This window comes from Odocoileus virginianus, unplaced genomic scaffold (genome assembly GCF_023699985.2).
Source record: "Odocoileus virginianus isolate 20LAN1187 ecotype Illinois unplaced genomic scaffold, Ovbor_1.2 Unplaced_Scaffold_1, whole genome shotgun sequence".
Classification (NCBI taxonomy): Eukaryota; Metazoa; Chordata; class Mammalia; order Artiodactyla; family Cervidae; genus Odocoileus; species Odocoileus virginianus.
Genome location: NW_027224263.1, coordinates 5,611,528 through 5,632,855, shown reverse-complemented (window position 1 = coordinate 5,632,855; position 21,328 = coordinate 5,611,528). Strand labels below are relative to the sequence as shown.

Sequence of the window (21,328 nt, the reverse complement as noted above, 5' to 3'; positions counted from 1 at the left end):
AACTGACTGTGGCTTAAATCATGAACTCCTTATTGCCAAATTCAGACTTAAATTGAAGAAAGTGGGGAAAACCACTAGACCATTCAGATATGACCTATTCAGATAACCATTCAGATAAATCCCTTATTGTAGGAGACAGGAAGAATAAAAGAAAAGCAGGCCCCAGCAAGGGCCACAAAAGAAATTATAATTATTGATAAACTGGATGCTATAAGGCTCTTGGAACAAGTCCAGAGGGAACAGTTCATAATCTTGAAAACAAGATATGATCCTGGGGTCGGAAAACCGACCCCAGACTGTTTCTCAACTGGCATCTCAGAGTCACATGTTTTACATATCTGGTGGAAAATCTATAGATAAGAATATTAGTCTTAGTTACTGATTTGTTATTGATTACTGTTTCCTAATTACTCAATGGTTAATGATCATTTTGTTCTTTGGCCCTGAAGGCCACATGAGTTATAGTTTAACTCCCCGCATATTCTTTCATTCACGGCTGAAAGTATAATAAAGCTGGCTTGGATTCAGTTTCGGCACCTTCACCTTGGAGCGGTGTTGGTCCCCTGATCCTCGCTTTTCTCTGAATTCTTGTGTCTCATTTCTCATTCTCCCACCGTATCGCACTTTCAGAAACCCTGCTGCTGGTCATGACAACTTATGATTATACAGTAGAAGTGAGAAATAGATTTAAGGGACTGGATCTGATAGACAGAGTGCCTGATGAACTATGGATGGAGGTTTGTGACATTGTACAGGAAACAGGGATCAAAGCCATCCCTAAGAAAAAGAAATGCAAACAAGCAAAACAACTGTCTGAGGAGGCCTTACAAATAGCTGTGAAAAGAAGAGAAGCAAAAAAGAGAAGGAGAAAAAGAAAGATATACCCATTTGAGTGCAGAGTTCCAAAGAATAGCAAGGAGAGATAAGAAAGCCTTCCTCAGTGATCAGTGCAAAGAAGTAGAGGAAAATAATAGAATGGGAAAGACTAGAGATCTCTTTAAGATGATTAGAGATACCAAGGGAACATTTCATGCAAATATGGGCACAATGGACAGAAATGGTATGGACTTAACAGAAGCAGAAAATATTAAGAAGAGGTAGCAAGAATACACAGAAGAACTGTACAAAAAAGATCTTCATGACCCAGATAATCATGATGGTGTGATCACTCACCTAGAGCCAGACATCCTGGAATGTGAAGTCAAGTGGGCCTTAGGAAGCATCACTACAAACAAAGCTAGTGGAGGTGATGGAATTCCAGCTGAGCTATTTCAAATCCTAAAAGATAATGCTGTGAAAGTGCTGCACTCAATATGCCAGCAAATTTGGAAAACTCAGCAGTGGCCACAGGACTGGAAAAGGTCAGTTTTCATTTCAATCCCAAAGAAAGGCAATGCCAAAGAATGCTTGAACTACTGCACAATTGCACTCATCTCACACGCTAGTAAAGTAACACTCAAAATACTCCAAGCCAGGCTTCAACAATATGAGAACCGGGAACTTCCAGATGTTCAAGCTGGTTTTAGAAAAGGCAGAGGAACCAGAGATCAAATTGCCAGTATCCGCTGGATCATCAAAACAACAAGAGAGTTCCAGGAAAACATCTATTTCTGCTTTATTGACTATGCTAAAGGCTTTGACAGTGTGGATCAGAATAAACTGTGGAAAATTCTGAAAGAGATGGGAATACTAGACCACCTGACCTGCTTTTTGAGAAACCTGTATGCAGGTCAGGAAGCAGCACTTAGAACTGGACACGGATCAACAGACTGGTTCCAAATTGGGAAAGGAGTACATCAAGGCCATATATTGTCACCCTGCTTATTTAACTTATATGGAGAGTACATCATGAGAAACGCTGGGCTGGAAGAAGCACAAGCTGGAATCAAGATTGCCAGGAGAAATATCAATAACCTCAGATATGCAGATGACACCACCTTTATGGCAGAAAGTGAAGAACTAAAGAGCCTCTTGATGAAAGTGAAAGAGGAGAGTGAAAAAGTTGGCTTAAAGCTCAACATTCAGAAAACTAAGATCATGGCATCTGGTCCCATCACTTCATGGCAAATAGATGGGGAAACAGTGGAAACAGTGGCTGACTTTATTTTTGGGGCTCCAAAATCACTGCAGATGGTGATTGCAGCCATGAAATTAAAAGACGCTTACTCCTTGGAAGGAAAGTTATGACCAACCTAAACAGCATATTAAAAAGCAGAGACATTACTTTGCCAACAAAGGTCCATCTAGTCAAGGCTATGGTTTTTCCAATAGTCATGTATGAATGTGCAAGTTGGACTATAAAGAAAGCTGAGTGCCAAAGAATTGATGCTTTCAAACTATGGTGTTGGAGAAGACTCTTGGACTTGAAAAGGAGAGTCTCTTGTTGGAGAGTTGGAGAGTCCCTTGGACTGCAAGGAGGTCCAACCAGTCCATCCTAAAGGAGATCAGTCCTGAATGTTCATTGGAAGGACTGATGTTGAATTGAAACTCCAATACTTTGGCCACCTGATGCAAAAAGCTGACTCATTTGGAAAAACTCTGATGCTGGGAAAGATTGAAGGTGAGAGGAGAAGGGGACGACAGAGGATGAGATGGTTGGATGGCATCACTGAATTGATGGACATGAGCTTGGGTAAACTCCAGGAGCTGGTGATGGACAGGGAGGCCTGGCATCCTGTGGTCCATGGGGTCACAAAGAGTCGGACACAACTGTGTGACTGAACTGTACTGCACTCAAAGTTATAGAGGCAATCAATGACTTGAAAGTGTGGTCCTCATCCTAAGGTAGTGCTACTGATTCTGCTAAATTCTACTCACTTTCAGGACTTGTTTGTAAAGTATGAGCAGTGGCTCTTGCACAAAGGTAACACTGAATATTCTTGACACTATAATCCATTTAATGTTTGTTCTATTTTCCTGGCCAAGTGAGACCTGAAGATTCATAGTGAGGTAAGAAGGTATGGCCATCAATTTAGGAGGCTTTACAGATGTAACACGAGCTTCCAGAGCTCTCTAAAGGGCATAAGGTGCTATATTTTGCCAAGATGTTTGTGAATCTTAAATTTTATATTTTGTTCAGTGATGACTATTGTGGTCAAAGGCAAGATGGTGCTGGGTGAAGATATTCCAGAGTCCCAAAAATGGGTGATATTTGTTTTAACTGTCATGGATAGAGGTGAAGGCAGCGACATAGGTCTCATATGTTGCCAGGGAACAGAATGGAGGTGATGAGATTTAGGTCAATCATATACTCTTCTCTCTCTCTAAAAGGTGTGTGTCAGGGGCTCATGTCTACAGTTATGTGTTGTATCTTCATCCAGGGCAGTATAATCTGATGGTTAGACTGAACTATGTAGTATTATAAGAAGCAATTACTTATGCCAGGTACCATGGTACAAGGTATGAATGAAAGTAAGTTTAGTAAATGAAAACCATAGGTATTTAGCAATGGTATTAGAGTTTTAGACAAATGAGAGAAAAATAGAGATACTGTTGAAGCAAGACTCCCACAGAGGAAAATCTTCAGGGAATTCACTACAGTTCACACTGTGAACTCTGACTTTGCATGGTGAGAATCTTATTTTATTCCAGTGTGCTCAGAGTTGATTAGGATCTGTAGGATTGATGCTATTAAAACCAAAGAAATTGATGTATAAGCCAAATACCAATTTATTCACTTTTGATGAGAATTAACTGTCAAGCAGGGTAGAACACTTCACATCAGTTGTTAGCAAAGTTCCTCCCTGTAACAAAGTTTATATGGGAAAGTAATTAAAATCAGATTATATCTTAGAGCATGGAGTTAGAGCATAGGGAATTGGTGACAATTTTAATGGCTAATGGCACAAATTGGAATGACCTATTGCCTCTATCACATTGTAGATGGCCCTGCCAAATTGTCTGCTGGTCAGCATCGCCTCTTGGACTCTGGAGAGTTTACTGATGTCCTGTGTGTCTTTAATTGCTACCCCCATATTCTAGAGCCCATGAAAACCATTTTCTTGTTAACAAGTCCTTCTTCAAACATTGAAATCTTAAAAACTACAGTCTTCATCTTTGAGTAGTATACATGCCATTTGTTCTCTGTAGATTTTAATTAGTTTCACTCTCAGAGAAATTCACTTAGGTATAGGACTCATCCATGTAACTGTCTTTATGCTAAGTAATTAACTCATTCTAATTTAAGAGGATGGTGTCACTATAACAACATGCTGAAGTGCTAAACAAAATGGTCACTAGCTAGTAGGCAGTAAAGAATAGACCCAGCATCCTATTCATATGCTCAGGCTGGCTGGTGAATTCTGTCATATAGACTACAAGAGGTCCCTGATTGGGAATTTCTCAACAAGTGGTTTCTAGAAGTAGGAGGTGAACTGAACTTCATAGCCCAGGTTTAATTATCAGTTCTGAGAGGCAATGAAATCTGGGGAAGAGGGTAATTTTGCTGCAGAGGGAAAGTGTTCTGCATAAAATAAAGTCTGTGTGCTAAGTCACTTCAGTTGTCTCTGACTCTGTGACCCCATAGACTATATCCCGCCAGGCTCCTCTGTCCATCTAATCTTCCATGCAAGAATACTGCAGTGGGTAGCCATTTCCTACTCCAGGGAATCTTCCTGACCCAAGGATCAAACTCGCATCTCACATCTCCTGCATTGACAGGTGGGTTCATTTTCCACTAGTGCCACCTGGGAAGTCTGTATAAAATAAAGTGACTTTTTTATATGTAAAAAGTACATGTACATAAAGAGGACACAATGATAAGTTGTTGTTGTCATTGTTGCTAAGTTTTGTCCAATGTTTTTTAACCCCCTGGACTTTAGCCCACTAGGTTCCTCTGTCCATGGGATTTCCCAGGCAAGAACATTGGAGTGGGTTGCCATTTCCTTCTCCAGGGGATCTTCCTGACCCAGGGATTGAACCCATGTCTCCTGCTTGGTAGGAAGAGTCTTTACCACTGAGCCACCTGAGAAGCCCGTGAAAATTGTGGCACTAAGATAAAGAAAGATTGGTGGTTAAGTCAATTGAATGCTCCTATCAACATACCAGGACCACACTGGAGTCAGTAAGAAAAGTGACTGGAGGCCATTGGGTTAGTCCTTTAGGACAGAATTGGTGGTGCTAGATCAGGATACCTGCAGGTAATGCCATAGTCACTTAAATTTCAAATAGAGCTACCTGTTAGAGACTCTCATACAATCCTAGTAGACTAGTGGGAATTTCTCAGCACAATGGAAACATGTGCATTCAGGTCTCTTTGTTGTGAGAGCATAAGCAGTAAGGTGTATATACAGTGAGCTATTGATAAGAGAGACTCCTTGTAAATACAAATAAGAATTGGCAGAGTGGTTAGTGAGGCACTGATGGGTGAAAAGATCTGTTTGTTAGTGTATAGGCTAAGACTAATAAGGTCCTAGCTGGGCTTAGGTATTGTCAAAGCATAATTTTCTAGGGCAAACTACAGTGGTGCTTCAGGTTCTGAGTAGCCTTGGCGGCTGCTTGGAAATACTGATTTACTGATTTTACTTCAGGGAATCCATTATGGGGACATACTTCAGCATCAAGAAGCAGGGAACTAAGACAGATTGTTACCAGGAAACACCAATTATCCCTTCATAGTCTTAACATTTTAGGGATTTTTTCCTTTTCAGCATAGCCCTACTTTTGTTCAGAAGCATTAGGCATCTATACAGAGTGGAGCTGTGCCAAAAGCATAGCACAAGCAAGCATACCCCCATTTCATGATTTTCTGTACATATGGTGTTGATGTATATACCCCATGATTTTAAACATGAGATGGTTCAGAAAATTGTCTACCATTAATTGCTCTTTAAGATGCTCAACTAGGTAAGGGTCACCAGAGGTGATCTATAGGGGTAGAGCTTAGCATCAATGGGCAGAGTTCCTAGATGGTGACCATGCTGAGGACTGTAGAGTCTGAAGCTACTGAAGGGCCTAATTCTCACTCTTCAGTGGAGGTTTAGTCAACCAGGTCCCTATTTAAGGCAGCAAGGACATGTTTCAGACATAGTCATTATGATCCCCCCAAATCTCACTAAATAGTTATCAGAGATCATTACCCTAGAGCATTTTGACTTGTCCATAAGACATGCTGGAACCTGAAGTAGGTTTGGAGGAAAAGGGAGGAGGCTAGGGCCTGGCTAAAAATATGTATCTCCTTGAAGGGCTAATTCTCAAAGAAATGGACACAAAGGTCGAAGCAGAGAGCTTGGACGTCCATACAATCTAGTTTGTCAATAGCAAAAGATTCAGATGGTTGGGCAAGTAGAAGCATTTAAATAGTAATAAAATAAATAATCATGAAACAGTGGCAGTGCTGTGGTTCCATGAAAGTTGTTTTAAGATAAACTTTAGTCAGCACTTGGAACATGAATCAGCTTCTAGTAGAAAATGTTGGTAGGATATGGAAATGCAACTGGGACTTCAGTTAGGAGTCCTAAACCCACAGGGAACTAGCATACAGACCAGTGAGAGTGAAGGTGAAAGGTTTGAGCCCAACTGTATGCACAAAGACTTGGGCCACAACTCTCGACTTAGGTATCTATTACCCATTGGTGAGGATGGAGTTTTCCAAGGCATTGCCAGGGTGGTTTCCATTGGGTCAGACTGGGCAGAGTTTTGCCTGTGGGCTTTCAGTACTCTTGGAAAATTAGTCCCAGCTGCAGAAAGTGCCTGGAAGTTGTTTTCATTATTGCTGAATCAGGTTTGGTGATGGGTCACCAAATGAACAAAATCTGGTTGTTGAAATTCTCAGAAGCATGAATATATGACTGTTTGTAAAGTGGTATCACAATTCCCCATCTGTATTTTAAACATTAATGCATGGTATATATCAGTAAGTCTGGAGATGAGAGAGGTATGTTAACAATGTGATTTGTCTGGGCTCCTCTTACTGATGAGTTAGGTTATTCATCCTTGCTGGGTTATGAGGACCTTAGGGAAGGCAATCTACTGTGAACTGACCAGTTTGGCTGCAGTAGAGGCATGGCTGAATTATTTTACTGGCCAGATATTTTGGCTGGAGTTAGAGGTGGCTGACTTCCTAGCAGTTGTATAGGGCCTTCCTTGCATGCTGGACCTTGGGGTTTGATAAGGCTTGGTGGTGGATCTGAAGAGCCAACTCTGGGATCTCGATCTCTGACTATAGAAGCTCTGGCCAGTCACTTAAGTTTCTTGTCCAGCAAAATACACTGAGTGATAAGGTCTGGGAAATTGTCCATCAGATCTGGGCCACTAACTTCATCCTCAGTGGAGTCTGCTAGTTCTTCTTGGAAATGTTCACTCTGACTGGATTCATCATATCTCAGATTCTGAGCAAGGAGCTGGAAAGTAGTTGAATCCAGCTGAAACAAGTTGTCCTCTTTTTCAACCTTAGTATTCACCAGCAGGTTTATTTCCTGTTGAATGGGCACACCAAACGACTGCTGGAATTCAATAAGAAATTTATATTGCTTCAACAGAGCATTCTGGTAGGTGGTTCAGTTCAGTTCATTCGCTCAGTCATGTTTGACTCTTTGTTACCCCATGGACTGCAGCATGCTAGGCCTTCCTGTCCGTCACAAACTCCCAGAGATTACTCAAACTTAAGCACACTGAGTCAGTGATACCATCCAACCATCTCATCGTCTGTTGGCCCTTCTCCTTCTGCCCTCAAACTTTCCCAGCATCATGGTCTATTCAAACGAGTCAGCTCTTAGCATCAGGTGGCCAAAGCTGGAGTCAGCATCAGTCCTTCCAATGAATATTAAGGATTGATTTCCTTTAGGATGGACTGGTTGGATCTCCTTGCAGTCCAAGGAACTCTCAAGAGTCTTCTCCAACACCACACAGTTCAAAAGCATCAATTCTTTGGTGCTCAGCTTTCTTTACAGTCCAACTCTCACATCCATACATGACTACTGGAAAAACCACAGCCTTGACTAGATGGACCTTTGTTGGCAAAGTAATGTCTCTGCTTTTTAATATGCTGTCTAGGTTGGTCATAACTTTTCTTCCAAGAAGTGTCTTTTAATTTCATGGCTGCAGTCACCATCTGCAGTGACTTCGAAGCACCCCAAAAAAGTCTGACACCATTTCCACTCTTTCTCCATCTATTTGCCATGAAGTGATGGGACCAGATGCCATGATCTTAGTTTTCTGAATGCTGAGCTTCAGGCCAATTTTTTCACTCTCCTCTTTCACTTTCATCATGAGGCTCTTTAGTTCTTCTTCAATTTCTGCCATGAAGGTGGTGTCATCTGCATATCTGAGGTTATTCATATTTCTCCCAGCAATCTTGATTCCAGCTTGTGCTTCTTCCAGCCCAGCGTTTCTCATGATGTTCTCTGCATATAAGTTAAATAAGCAGGGTGACAATATACAGCCTTGACGTACTCCTTTTCCTATTTGGAACCAGTCTGTTGTTCCATCTTCAGTTCTAACTGTTCCTTCCTGACCTGCATACAGACTTCTCAAGAGGCAGGTCAGGTGGTCTGGTATTCCCATCTCTTTCAGAATTTTCCACAGTTTATTGTGATCCACAGAGTCAAAGGCTTTGGTATAGTCAATAAAGCAGAAATAGATGTTTTTCTGGAATTCTCTTGCTTTTTCAATAATCCAGCAGATGTTGGCAATTTGATTTCTGGTTCCTTTGCCTTTTGTAAAAACCAACTTGAACATCTGGAAGTTCTTGGTTCTCGTATTGTTGAAGCCTGGCTTGGAGAATTTTGAGCATTACTTTACTAGCGTGTGAGATGAGGGCAATTGTGCAGTAGTTCAAGCATTCTTTGGCATTTCCTTTCTTTGGGATTGGAATGAAAACTGACCTTTTCCAGTCCTGTGGTCACTGCTGAGTTTTCCAAATTTGTTTGCATATTGAGTGCAGCACTTTCATAGCATCATCTTTTAGGATTTGAAATAGCTCAGCTGGAATTCCATCACCTCCACTAACTTTGTTCTTAGTGATGCTTCCTAAGGCCCACTCGACTTCACATTCCAGGATGTCTGGCTCTAGGTGAGTGATCACACCATCGTGATTATTTGGGTCATGAAGATCTTTTTTGTAAGTTCTTCTGTATATTCTTGCCACCTCTTCTTAATATTTTCTGCTTCTGTCAAGTCCATACCATTTCTGTCCTTTTTTTGTCCCCATATTTGCATGAAATGTTCCCTTGGTATCTCTAATCACCTTGAAGATATCTCTAGTCTTTCCCATTCTATTATTTTCCTCTATTTCTTTGCACTGATTACTGAGGAAGGCTTTCTTATCTCTCCTTGCTATTCTTTGGAACTCAGCATTCAAGTGAATATATCTTTCCTTGTTTCCTTTACTTTTTGCTTCTCTTCTTTTCACAACTATTTGTAAGGCCTCCTCAGACAGCCATTTTGCTTTTTTGCATTTCTTTTTCTTGGGGATGGTCTTGATCCCTGTTTCCTGTACAATGTCATGAACCTCTGTCCATAGTTCATCAGGCACTCTGTCTCTCAGATCCAGTCCCTTAAATCTATTTCTCACTTCCACTGTATAATCATAAAGGATTTGATTTAGGTCATACCTGAATGGTCTAGTGGTTTTCCCTACTTTCTTCAATTTAAGTCTGAATTTGGCAATAAGGAGTTCATGATCTGAGCCACAGTCAGATCCTGGTCTTGTTTTTGCTGACTGTATAGAGCTTCTCCATCTTTGGCTGCAAATAATATAATCAATCTGATTTCTGGTGATGTCCATGTGTAGAGTCTTCTCTTGTGTTGTTGGAAGAGGGTGTTTGCTATGACTGGTGTGTTCTCTTGGCAAAACTCTATTAGCCTTTGCCCTGCTTCATTCTGTACTCCAAGGCCAAATTTGCCTGTTACTCTAGGTGTTTCTTGACTTCCTACTTTTGCATTCAAGTCCCCTATAATGAAAAGGACATCTTTTTTGGGTGTTAGTTCTAGAAGACCTTGTAGGTCTTCATAGAAACATTCAACTTCAGCTTCTTCAGCATTACTGGTCAGGGCATAGACTTGGATTACCGTGATATTGAATGGTTTGCCTTGGAAATGAACAGAGATCATTCTGTCATTTTTGAGAATGCATCCAAGTAGGTGGTAATTCTGCGTAATTCTCTGTTCTATCTTCTGCAATCAAGTGGTACTAGGCAGAATTGAATACCAGTAATGGATATCAGTGGGCAGAGATTGGTTTTGCTTTTGATCAGAGGGACAGTGTCATGAGCAAATAGCCAAATCTGTTAGCTATGAGGCCACAAGTATATGCTGAGAGCTGAGAAATGCTTAAAACTGTTGCCACCATTCAATGTTGCCTCTTCTTCATGAAGAATGCCAATGTTCTGCACATTCAGAAGAAATAAATTGCCTTAGGACTCACAGAAGCTTTGGAGTTAAGAAGACAGATACAAAAGTTATAGTAGATTGCTTTCCCCACTCCCCTTCTTTGTAATATAGGGGCATTTTGCCCTCAGACTAAGACTTTGGTTCTAATGTTTTTTTTTTTTTTCTTTATCAGGGAATCAAACACTTTGACAGTCCAAAGTGATCTTAGTAATTATCAAGGCCACATTCATAATTTCACAGAGGAGAAAAACAGACCCAGAAAAGAAAAAATGTTTACCCAAGTTCACAAAAATAGATAATATCAGAGGTGGCGTATTCATCAAGACTGCTGTCCAAAACAGCACTTCTTCCAGGACTACAAATGTACTTATACTACTTTAGCATAATGATGGTTCTTGGCCCTTGCTACTCCAAAAGCTCTCAGGGAACCAGCAGCTTTGGCGTCACCAGGTAGGTAGTTGAAAACATGGACTCTAAGATTCCATCCCAGTCCTACTGGTTGAGTATTCCATTTCAACAAGATTCTCTAGGTGATTTGAGTGTCCACTGAAGTTTGAGAAGTGATGCTCTAGAGAATATTTAGCCAGGTTGGAATACTTACTGGTTGAAACTGATCCTCAGTTCTCCAACCATAGCCTGCAGTGCTGTGGGGATCTGATTGTTGTGGTTAATGTATTTTTTCTGAGTTTCTAGTCTGTGTCTGAGGTCACATCAGTTGCCATGGAAATGATTAAGATATCAAAGGCAAGATGAAGAGGTGAGATTGAGAACCTAGGAAACAAGAACAGAATGTTCTTAATACGATGATCAAAATATTCAGTCTTCCCTGCATCAGTAACAAGAATTAAGAAACTAGAAATGGTTTTAAAGAAACAGCAAACATATTGTATATTGGTTCAACTATTCTGTTGTATATTTAATTCCTCTTATTGTCCTTTCTTTTTGCAGTATAGCATTTAAATTAGCCGTCAGTGGGCAAAAAAGTGTGTGTCACTGAATGCAAATTTTGATTCCTTAGGTTTTATTTGATGGCACCTCCTATCTAGACCTATGGAAGATGTTATTGGAAGAATGAAGTAGTGTAAGATGGAGGGCTAGAAACTTACCTATAACATCAGCTGGATGATTTGATAGAAGAACTTGTTTGCTTCTCAGTTTCCTCTTATATCTACTGAGGATGACTGTGTTGTCTTCATCAAAGCAGTGTTGTGAATATCAATGAAAAAATAGATAGCTGCTCTGAGTAGCAACATAAAATGAGTGATTTGCCTCCAGACTGTTCCAATGCCACTGACCAATTCCAGTGGTGAGACTCCACCCTCATCACATAATACCAAAGTAGGAAGTTACTGTCATACCTTTCTTCTTTTCCATATCTCGACTACGTATTGTCCTACTTAACTTTAAGACATCTTAATGTTCAAACATCTTGTTCCTGCAATACACATCCAATAACATGGTTCCCTCAATACATGACTCACGTGCACTGTTCTTTTCTCTCAGTCCAACAAAGAAGAAATCCTAGAAGCAATGGGAAAATTTTTCTAGGAAGGCTAGGATCTGGATGCTGGATAGAAGGCAAGGTGATCTGCCATTAGGTAGACATCATATCATTAGGGTTGAACATAGAGCATTACATGGAGTCAAGAAGAAACCCCAAAGACAGACTGTATTGCTTCTTGAATGTACTTGCCAATTTGATTCAGGCCCTGTGGGATTCCAACATTTCTTTGTGTAGTAAATGAAAACATTAGGGGTTCTGGAGGTTTCTCAACTCCTAAAGATCAAGCTGCTACTTATAGCTCATAAAAGATGTTACAACATATGGCAGATAATCTTTGTAGCAGGATTGGGTCTCAGTGTCATGTCAGACCTTCAAGTGCTAAAGACATGGCATGCCTCTGACATACTGAAAATGCACGAACTTTCATTCTATTTGGTAAGAATAATAAAGACAAATTTTGCATTTCTTCGATTGTACCCAACATTTTGTGGGTCCCTGGGGGTAATAGTAGTTATGATTTCTTGAGCACCTAATTTATGCCAACTACGTACTGTGATTGTACTGGCTGCCTGGAGCTGTATGTAAAAGAATTCTGGGCCTGTGACTGGCTTTGCTTGTAGAATGTTGTAAAGGACTGTCAATGTCTACCATGGGCACTGGAGGCATAACTGCCCCAGGCTGAACATGTATTTGTTACCTCTCTCCTAGACCTTATAATCCTCACGGTTTTCTTACAAAGTAGAGTCATTCCCAGTCCTGCTTTTAACCTCTCTTTCCCCTCACCTAAATGCCCTCTTACCATGTTCAGTTTAAATTGAGCCTCCTCAAACAGTCTCCTCTAACTACACAGGGTCTTTCCCAGTGACTCAATGGTTAAAAATTCCCCTCCAGTGCAAGAGACACAGGAGACCCAGGCTGGATCCCTGGGTCTGGAAGATCCCCTGGATGAGGAAATGGCAACCCACTCTAGTATTCTTGCCTGGAGAATCCCATGGACAGAGGGACCTGGTGGGCTACAGTCCATGGGGTTGCAAAGAGTCAGACATGACTGAGCACACAGAGGGAGTTTAGGGAATGTGGGAGATAGCAGAAAAAATTTGAGAATCTGAACCTAGTCTTTCCTAGGTTACTAAAATGAAACAAAAGCACAGCTCTGAAATTGACTTGTATCATTTTGAGGATGAAGTAAGGGGAGAGATGTATAAATTCTTTCCTAGTTCAGAAAGGCAAAGACTATATCTTGAGTTCATATTGACTTCTTTGCATATATAGCTTTTAACCAACACTACATCTGAAATTGTCCCAATGAGAATTCATGATATGGGATTGCGAGTAGAATAGGATAGAATATCCTAACCTATGTTAGGATAGAGATATCTGTGTTGTTTTTCCATCATGTATCCTATTGGTTTGGGACCATGTATTTTTTGATAGATCCTCTGTATATATGTCAAATGTTAGTAGCGCTTGTATGCTATTCATTCATTATCGTAACAAATACTTCCATTGTGGTTATTGTGTGCCAGGTGCTCACAATGTTCATAGCAGCACTATTTACAATAGCCAAGATATAGAAACAACCCAAGTGTCCATCAACAGATGAATGGATGAAGATGTGGTATAATCTATAATGGAATATTATTTTTTATGTTTTTTATAAATATTAATTTAGATTCATAATCCTATGTGTCTGTTAGTTGCCTAGTTGTGCCCTACTTGTTGTGATGCTATTGACAGTAACCTGCCAGGTTCCTCTGTCCATGGGATTCTCCAGGCAAGAATGCTCGAGTGGGTTGCTATTCCCTTCTCCAGTGGATCTTCCTGACCCAGGGATTGAACCTGGGTCTCCTGCATTGAAGGCAGATTCTTTACTGTCTGAATCACCACGAAACCCTCATAATCTATACAAAGTAGAAAATTGAGGCACAGAGAGGTTAAGGAAACTGAGAAAGTTCATCTAGTTAGTGAGAGGAACAGTCCAGTATTTGTACCCAGGCAGAGTTCCTCATTCTTAACCCACTATACTTTCCTGTCTTGCTTTATACTTGGCAAAGATGCAGGTATTAATGATGGGAAAAGAAGTCCTAAGCCAAGACCTGTCCCCCAAATGTTAATGAACCATCTTACATTTAAATAATGGCTAAATTTTGGGGTAGAAGTTTGAATTTCTTTTGGAAAGTGATGGGTTTTCACAGGATTAGTCTGTTTCTACCCAGTAGCCCAAACAAAATTCATGAATCTGGATGATTTTATAAAGCTTCTGCTAGCAGAAATGCTGGGACTTTCTATATTAGAGGGTCAAACCTGGGTCAGAGTACATAAGTCTGTTCTTTGTCCAATACCAGCACTGCAAGGTAGAAACTTTTTTTTCTGTTACTATGCATTGTCTCCTCAAAATAATATAAGCAATTTAGCTAAAAATAGTATAGTTATATCAGGGAAAATCATTGTATCAGAATTCTTTCTGCCTCTGTAAAAGGATTTTAGGCTAAATATCTTCAATGACAAGTGGATTTAGTGATTCAAATGCTATCATCATGTACATGCACCCCAATGTTCATAGCAGCACTATTTACAATAGCCAAGATATAGAAACAACCCAAGTGTCCATCAACAGATGAATGGATAAAGATGTGGTATAATATATAATGGAATACTACTCAGCCATAAAATGAAATGTTTTTCCATTTGTAACAACATGGATGGACCTGGACGGTATTATGCTTAGTTAAAGAAGTCAGACAAAAACAAACAGTATATGTTATCACTTATATGTAGAATCTAAAAAATAAATAAACTAATATAACAAAACAGAAACATACTCAGGTATATAGAGAACAAACTACCAGTTACCAGTGGGGAGTACGAAAGGTGGAGGAGTGAGACAGGAGTATAGGATTACGAAGTGCCAACTACTATGTATAAAATAAATAAACTACAAGGATATATTGTACAGCACAGGTAAATACATTGGGTTGGCCAAAAGGTCCATTTGGGTTTTTCTGTAATATCAAACCCCAAATGAACCCTTTGGCCAACCCAATAACTTATTTTGTAATAACTTTAAATGGAGTATAATCTATAAAAATATTGAATCACTATGTTATATACTTAAAACTAATATTGTAAATCAACTATATTTCAATAAAAAATTTATACCTAAAAATAATCATCAGAACTTGAGTTCTTCCTCTCTGCCCCTAAATTCTACTTTCCCAGGAAGCCTCCACTCTTTTTTTTTTTTCATTTATTTTTATTAGTTGGAGGCTAATTACTTTACATCATTGCAGTGGTTTTTGTCATACATTGAAATGAATTAGCCATGGATTTACATGTATTCCCCTTCCCGGTTCCCCCTCCCACCTCCCTCTCCACCCTATCCCTCTGGGTCTTCCCAGTGCACCAGGCCCGAGCACTTGTCTCATGCACCCAACCTGGGCTGGTGATCTGTTTCACCCTAGATAATATACATGTTTCGATGCTGTTCTCTTGAAACATCCCACCCTTGCCTTCTCCCAGAGTTTACAAGTCTGTTCTAAACATCTGAGTCTCTTTTTCTGTTTTGCATATAGGGTTATCGTTACCATCTTTCTAAATTCCATATATATGTGTTAGTATACTGTAATGGTCTTTATCTTTCTGGCTTACTTCGCTCTGTATAATGGACTCCAGTTTCATCCATCTCATTAGAACTGATTCAAATGAATTCTTTTTAATGGCTGAGTAATATTCCATGGTGTATATGTACCACAGCTTCCTCATCCATTCGTCTGCTGATGGGCATCTAGGTTGCTTCCATGTCCTGGCTATTATAAACAGTGCTGCGATGAACATTGGGGTGCACGTGTCTCTTTCAGATCTGGTTTCCTTGGTGTGTATGCCCAGGAGTGGGATTGCTGGGTCATATGGCAGTTCTATTTCCAGCTTTTTAAGAAATCTCCACACTGTTTTCCATAGTGGGAAGGCTCCACTCTTAAATGGGCTCTCCTGTCTTTGTCAAAAGTGTTGACAGCAATCATCAGGGCTCTATCCTTCTATATCTGATTCTGGTGGGGTGAAAAATAAGAGTAATTTTCTAATATTTCCAAGGAAGGCCATAAAACTCACTCTTTCTAGATACATTTAAGACACAAAGCCATACCTGGAACAGTCACAACGGCCAGGTATTTGCCATCAGGTCATTAGTTTAGGCCTACGTCTCAGACTTTGAGGTGGACTGCCACCCAGAAACGTAGACTGCCCTGGGAAAGAAGTTGAATCTCTATATGAAAATTAGGGACTATTGCCAAAAGTACAATGCTTACTGTTGCTGTCAGGTCGCTAAATTGTGTATGATTGTTTGTAATCCCATGGACTACAACATGCCAGGCTCCTCTGTCCTTCACTATTTCCCAGAGTTTGCTCAGATTCATGTCCATTGAGTTGTTGATTTTATTTCACCGTATGGTCCTCTGCCACTGTCTTCAATAATGCTTGGTGGGTTGGGGGGCAATAGTAAATGTGCACTTCAGCCACACCTGGACAATCTATTAGAGTTGTCTCATGCAGAAAGTGGGCTTCCCTTGTGGTTCAGCTGGTAAAGAATCTGCCTGCAATGTGGGAGACCTGGGTTTGATCCCTGGGTTGGGAAGATCTCCTGGAGAAGAGAAAGGCTACCCACTCCAGTGTTCTGGCCTAGAGAATTCCATGGACTGTATAGTCCATGGGGTCGCAAAGAGTCAGACACAACTGAGTGATTTTCACTTCAGATGCAGAAAGTATACATTTGATAATGGACCACCAAGGAAATTTAATCAGAATACCAAAAACATCCTATGTTCATCCTCTACAAAACTCCTATTATTTCATCATGTAGATGAAACTAATTTAGAGGCAAGAAACAAATAATAGGGATAAATGGGCCATTTGAAATGAGAAATATAAAAAATGAGATGTCCCATGAGCTGGTCTAATTTAATATTTTAATATGTTTAGATCAGGGGTTAAAGCTTTTTCTGTAAAGGAACAGATAGTTAATGCTTTTGGCTGTGTGGGCCATGCATGTCCCAGCTTGAAAGCACCCGAAGACAACATGTAAATGAATGGGTGGATTGAGTTCCAATAAAATTGTATTTTTAAAAACAGGCAGTAGGCTGGATTTGGCCCACAGCTGGCAATTGGTTGACTCTAGCTCTAGATCCATAGTAATGTACCGTGTTGGAGACTGGTCTCTGCTATTAGAAATATCTAGATTTGAGTCTTGTCTTTTACTTACTAGTTCTGTGCATAATTTTCTTTACTATTTTAAATCTCAATTTCCTCATCTGCTTAGTAAGGATATAAATAACAGATGTCTATGAGCACTGGTGTAAGAATTAAGAGAAAAATGCACCTAAAGCACAATTCCTGGTATGTACTAAGCGGTCAGTATTGACCCCTGGTAGTATTGTAAAGTCAATGGAGAAAAAAACTATAAGAAAATCTCATGAGAGGGAAGAAAGATGAGCTTCTGTGTTGTGTGTGCTCTTTATCTCTAGGATCACCTGGGAAGCCCAATGTTAAGGATACCTATTTACTAAACATTCAAACTACATTTTTAGGGTAGTGGGGATTTGTGTCACAAATTACATCTCAGGAAAGAGAATAGCACCCTTCAGGGAAAGGTCTACAATGACTCTTTCCTCAAGATACTGATTAATCTCCAAAAGGCCAAAAAACAACTGGATATTATTTTTTAAATTATTTTTCCATTTATTTTTATTAGTTGGAGGCTAATTACTTTACATCATTGCAGTGGTTTTTGTCATACATTGAAATGAATTAGCCATGGATTGAATATTATTTTTAAAAGCTTTAGTAACAAAAAAGAAAATGCTGTTCAGATTTTTGTGTGTCCACACAAGGAATTCTGGGTAAGTGTGGGTAATTTTTCACTGAAGACAGAGTAGGGATAGAGAAGGTTTGGAAAGTGTGTGCTGAAGAGATTACTTGCCTGCATAGAAGACTAAGACTTTTCAGCCTGGGATGTCAGTGTGGGAGGGACAGGTAGCATAGTGTTCAAGTAGATGTCCTTTTCTGTTAGATAGATCTGGAGATGAATCTTGGCTCCATGACGTATTAGCTTCAATCTTTGGACAAATTACTTAAACCTTATGAGTTTACTTGTTTTCACCTGTTAAAATGCAAATACTGACAGTACTATTGTAAGGATTATGCCCCCAAATCTTTTGTTCAGCACATAGTGAGCACTCAGTGTCAATTTTGAAACCTCTAAAATCATGTGTGAAATGATCAGCATCAAGACAGACTCTTCCATATCCTGGAACAATTGAATGGCGAGGGGAATGCCTTTAAATGATACCTAGATAAAGCTAATGGAATAAGGGGAATGTTGAAATTAATAGCAGACTGTAAGCTAATGGTATCCATTGCCCCCATGAAGTATTAAAGAATGAAAACATATTTAATAAAGGATATATACATGATAGACTTATCATGGGTTAGTAAGGGAACATGATGTTTGACAGTTTTTGCTAATGTGTGCGTGCGCATTAGTGTCTGACTTTTTTGAAACCCCATAGACTGTAGCCCCCCAGGTTCCTCTCTCCATGGAGTTTTCCAGACAAGAATAATAGAGTGAGTTGCCATTTCCTTCTCCAGGATCTTTCCCGGAAGGCTCAGTAGAAGACTCAGGAGATGGGGGTTCGATTTCTGGGTTGGGAACATCCCGTGGAGGAGAAAATGGCAACCCACTCCAGTTCTTGCTAACATCATGGATAACATAAAAGAGAAAATGGCTGGATTCCTAGAAATGCTCCTTAGAGAGATAACTCAGAATTCCTTGAGGTCAATATTGTGGGGCATAACTCAGGTTTAAATGCTCTGCAAACTACTGTCAGAAGTAATCAAACTCTTATTTTAATTTTGGTATTCCTATGACAATGGCAGGTAACAACCATCAGAAAACTTCAGAGTCCTTATTGTCTCTTTTCATTGTAAAAACACTATAAACATTGTTGAACTATTACTCAAAAAGACTAGCTTTGAATTAAAATCTACAGAAAAACAGGCTTTGTGATAGCCAGAAACTTTTGTTAGATCCTGACTCAACAAGCAAGAGCCTATCCTGTCACATAAAACAGACACAGTGTATGTCAAGATATCTCAAGGAATTTTCTGCAACTATTAGAAACACAAATGAAATCTCAAAGTTCTGGAAGGCATTGATTTGCTGTGTTCTTTTATAGACTGTAGTCCAGAACATGCATTTCAACCAGTCACTATATGAATACCAATTATTAGAATGGCTTTCTCGACTGAGTGGCTTTGGGATGTGTAATTGGGTCAGTTAGTCTGGACATGAAGGGTGTGACTTAAGAGAGTTGCCCTCCTCTATGAGAGATAAGTTCTGCCATTAGCAAGATACTGGTTTCAAATCCTAGCTCTGCCACTTACAAGCTACGTGTGAATTTAGGGTGGATAAGTTAACTGATCTGAACTTTCATGTCATCATCTTTAAATTGAATAATAACACCTTGCCCTGTAATGTAGTAAGAATTAGATATCAGAAATGGATATTCTATTTTTTAGTAATGTGAAATTAAATGAGTATCATTAACACAGCACTGAGCACAATGTCTGATATAAACCAATTATTAATTACCTTTCTCTAGATGCACACAAAGCCAGACTTTATGTCCAAAGGGATGTCTTCTACTCATAGGGAAAACTGCAATTCTACAGGGTTTTCCATGTGAAAATAAATGGGATGGGTGGAATGCAATCACAGTTGGCTTATCACTGAGGTGGAGATATAAAAGAACCAGTGCCATGTGAGGTATATACTAGAAATCAGTGAGCAAGAAGCAGGTTCAAACAGACTGCAGAATTAAAGCCAATACCAGGAAGTAATATGAATAATTTAGTGCATGAAAACTCAAAGTTATAGAGGCAATCAATGACTGTAAAGAATGGTCCAGATACTAAGTTATCTGTACTGATTCTATACCTTTTAAGGTATAACTCACTTTTAATACTTTTGTTTGTAAAGTGTGGGCAGTGACTCTCGCACAAAGGTGACAATGAAGACTCATGACACTATAGTCCACTGAATGTTTTTTCCATTTTCTGGAAAAGTGAGACCTGAAGATTGAGGATTCATAGTGAGGTAAGAAAGCCTCGTCATCCTTGGAGAAAGGTTTACAGATGTAACATGAGCTTTCAGGGCTCTCAAAAGGGCATTAGGTGTTAGATTTTGCCAAGATGCTGGTATACCTTAAATTCTTTATTTTGTTTCAGCAATGACTATTATGGTCATAGGCAAGAAGGTTCTGGGTGAATATGTTCCAGAGTCCCCAAAATAGGTGATATTTGTTTTAACCATCATGGATAGTGGTGAAAGCGATGACATAGGTCTCATGTGTTGCCAACTGAACAGAATGGAGGTGGTGAGAATTAGGTCAATCATACACCCTTCTCTCTCTAAAGGCGTGTGCCAGGGGTTCATGTCTACAGTCCTGTGTTGTGTCTTCATCCAGGGTAGTATATTCTGATGATCAGATTAAACTATATGGTATTATAAGAAGCAATTACTTATGCAAGGTACCATGGTACTGGGTATTGAGTAGGAAGTAAGTGCAGGAAGTGAAAACCATAGGTTGTTAGAAATATTATTAGAGTTGTAGACATATGAGAGACAGAAACAGGGATACTGTTGAGGCAAGGCTCCCGGGGGGGGGGGGGTCAGTCTTCCGTGAATTCACTGTAGTTCACACTGGGAATGCTGACTTTGCATGGTGAGAATCTTATTTTGTGTCCAGTGTGCTCAGAGGTGATTAAGAGGTCTGGAGGATCGATGCTATTAAAACCACAGAAACTGTTGGATAAGTAAAACACCAATTTATTCACTTATAATGAGAATTAACTGCAAAGCAGGCTAGAACACTTCATGTCAACTTGTTAGCAAATTTTCTCCCCATGACAAAGTGTATGTGGGAAAGTAATCAATATTAGATTATATCTTAGAGCATGGAGTCAGAGCAAGGTCAGTTAGGTGACAATCTTAAGGGCTAATGGCACAAATTGGGATGACCCGGTGCCTCTATCCCATTGTGTATGGACTTGCCAGTTTGTCTTGTCAATATCTGCTCTGACTTTGGATAAATTAGTGATGCCCTATGGCTCTTTAATTGTTCCCTCCCACTTCTAGATCCCATGAAAACCAACCATTCATTTGTTAACAATTCCTTCTTCAGACTTGTAAAATGATTATATTCTTTCCTTCTTGCTGGCATCAATCATGTAGCAAATTTGCCCCCCTGTAACTACAACCTTGATTGGACCTGGAGGTTCCCCAAGTCTTTGCAATTTCAGACTGCACCTTTGAGTAGGGTACATGTCATTTGTTCTCTGTAGATTTTACTCAGTCTCACTCTCAGAGAAATTGACTTAGGTATAGGACTCATCCATGTAACTCTTCTTTGTGCTAAGTAGTTAACTCATTCTAAATGAAGAGGA

The 21,328-nt window shown here is 39.8% G+C and overlaps 1 long non-coding RNA gene across 4 annotated transcripts in view; it reads right to left on the bottom strand.

Moving 5' to 3' along the window:
- Positions 1 to 21,328, bottom strand: part of LOC110130650 (uncharacterized) — a 453,938-nt gene that overhangs the window by 20,582 nt on the left and 412,028 nt on the right. For 3 of the 4 annotated variants that reach the window (XR_011485897.1, XR_011485895.1, XR_011485896.1), the window contains one exon: positions 10,931 to 11,100. This is a non-coding gene — a long non-coding RNA (uncharacterized lncRNA). Of the gene's footprint in view, positions 1 to 10,930; positions 11,101 to 11,435; positions 12,798 to 21,328 lie in introns of those variants that run through there. The other variant, XR_011485898.1, reaches the window with a different exon arrangement.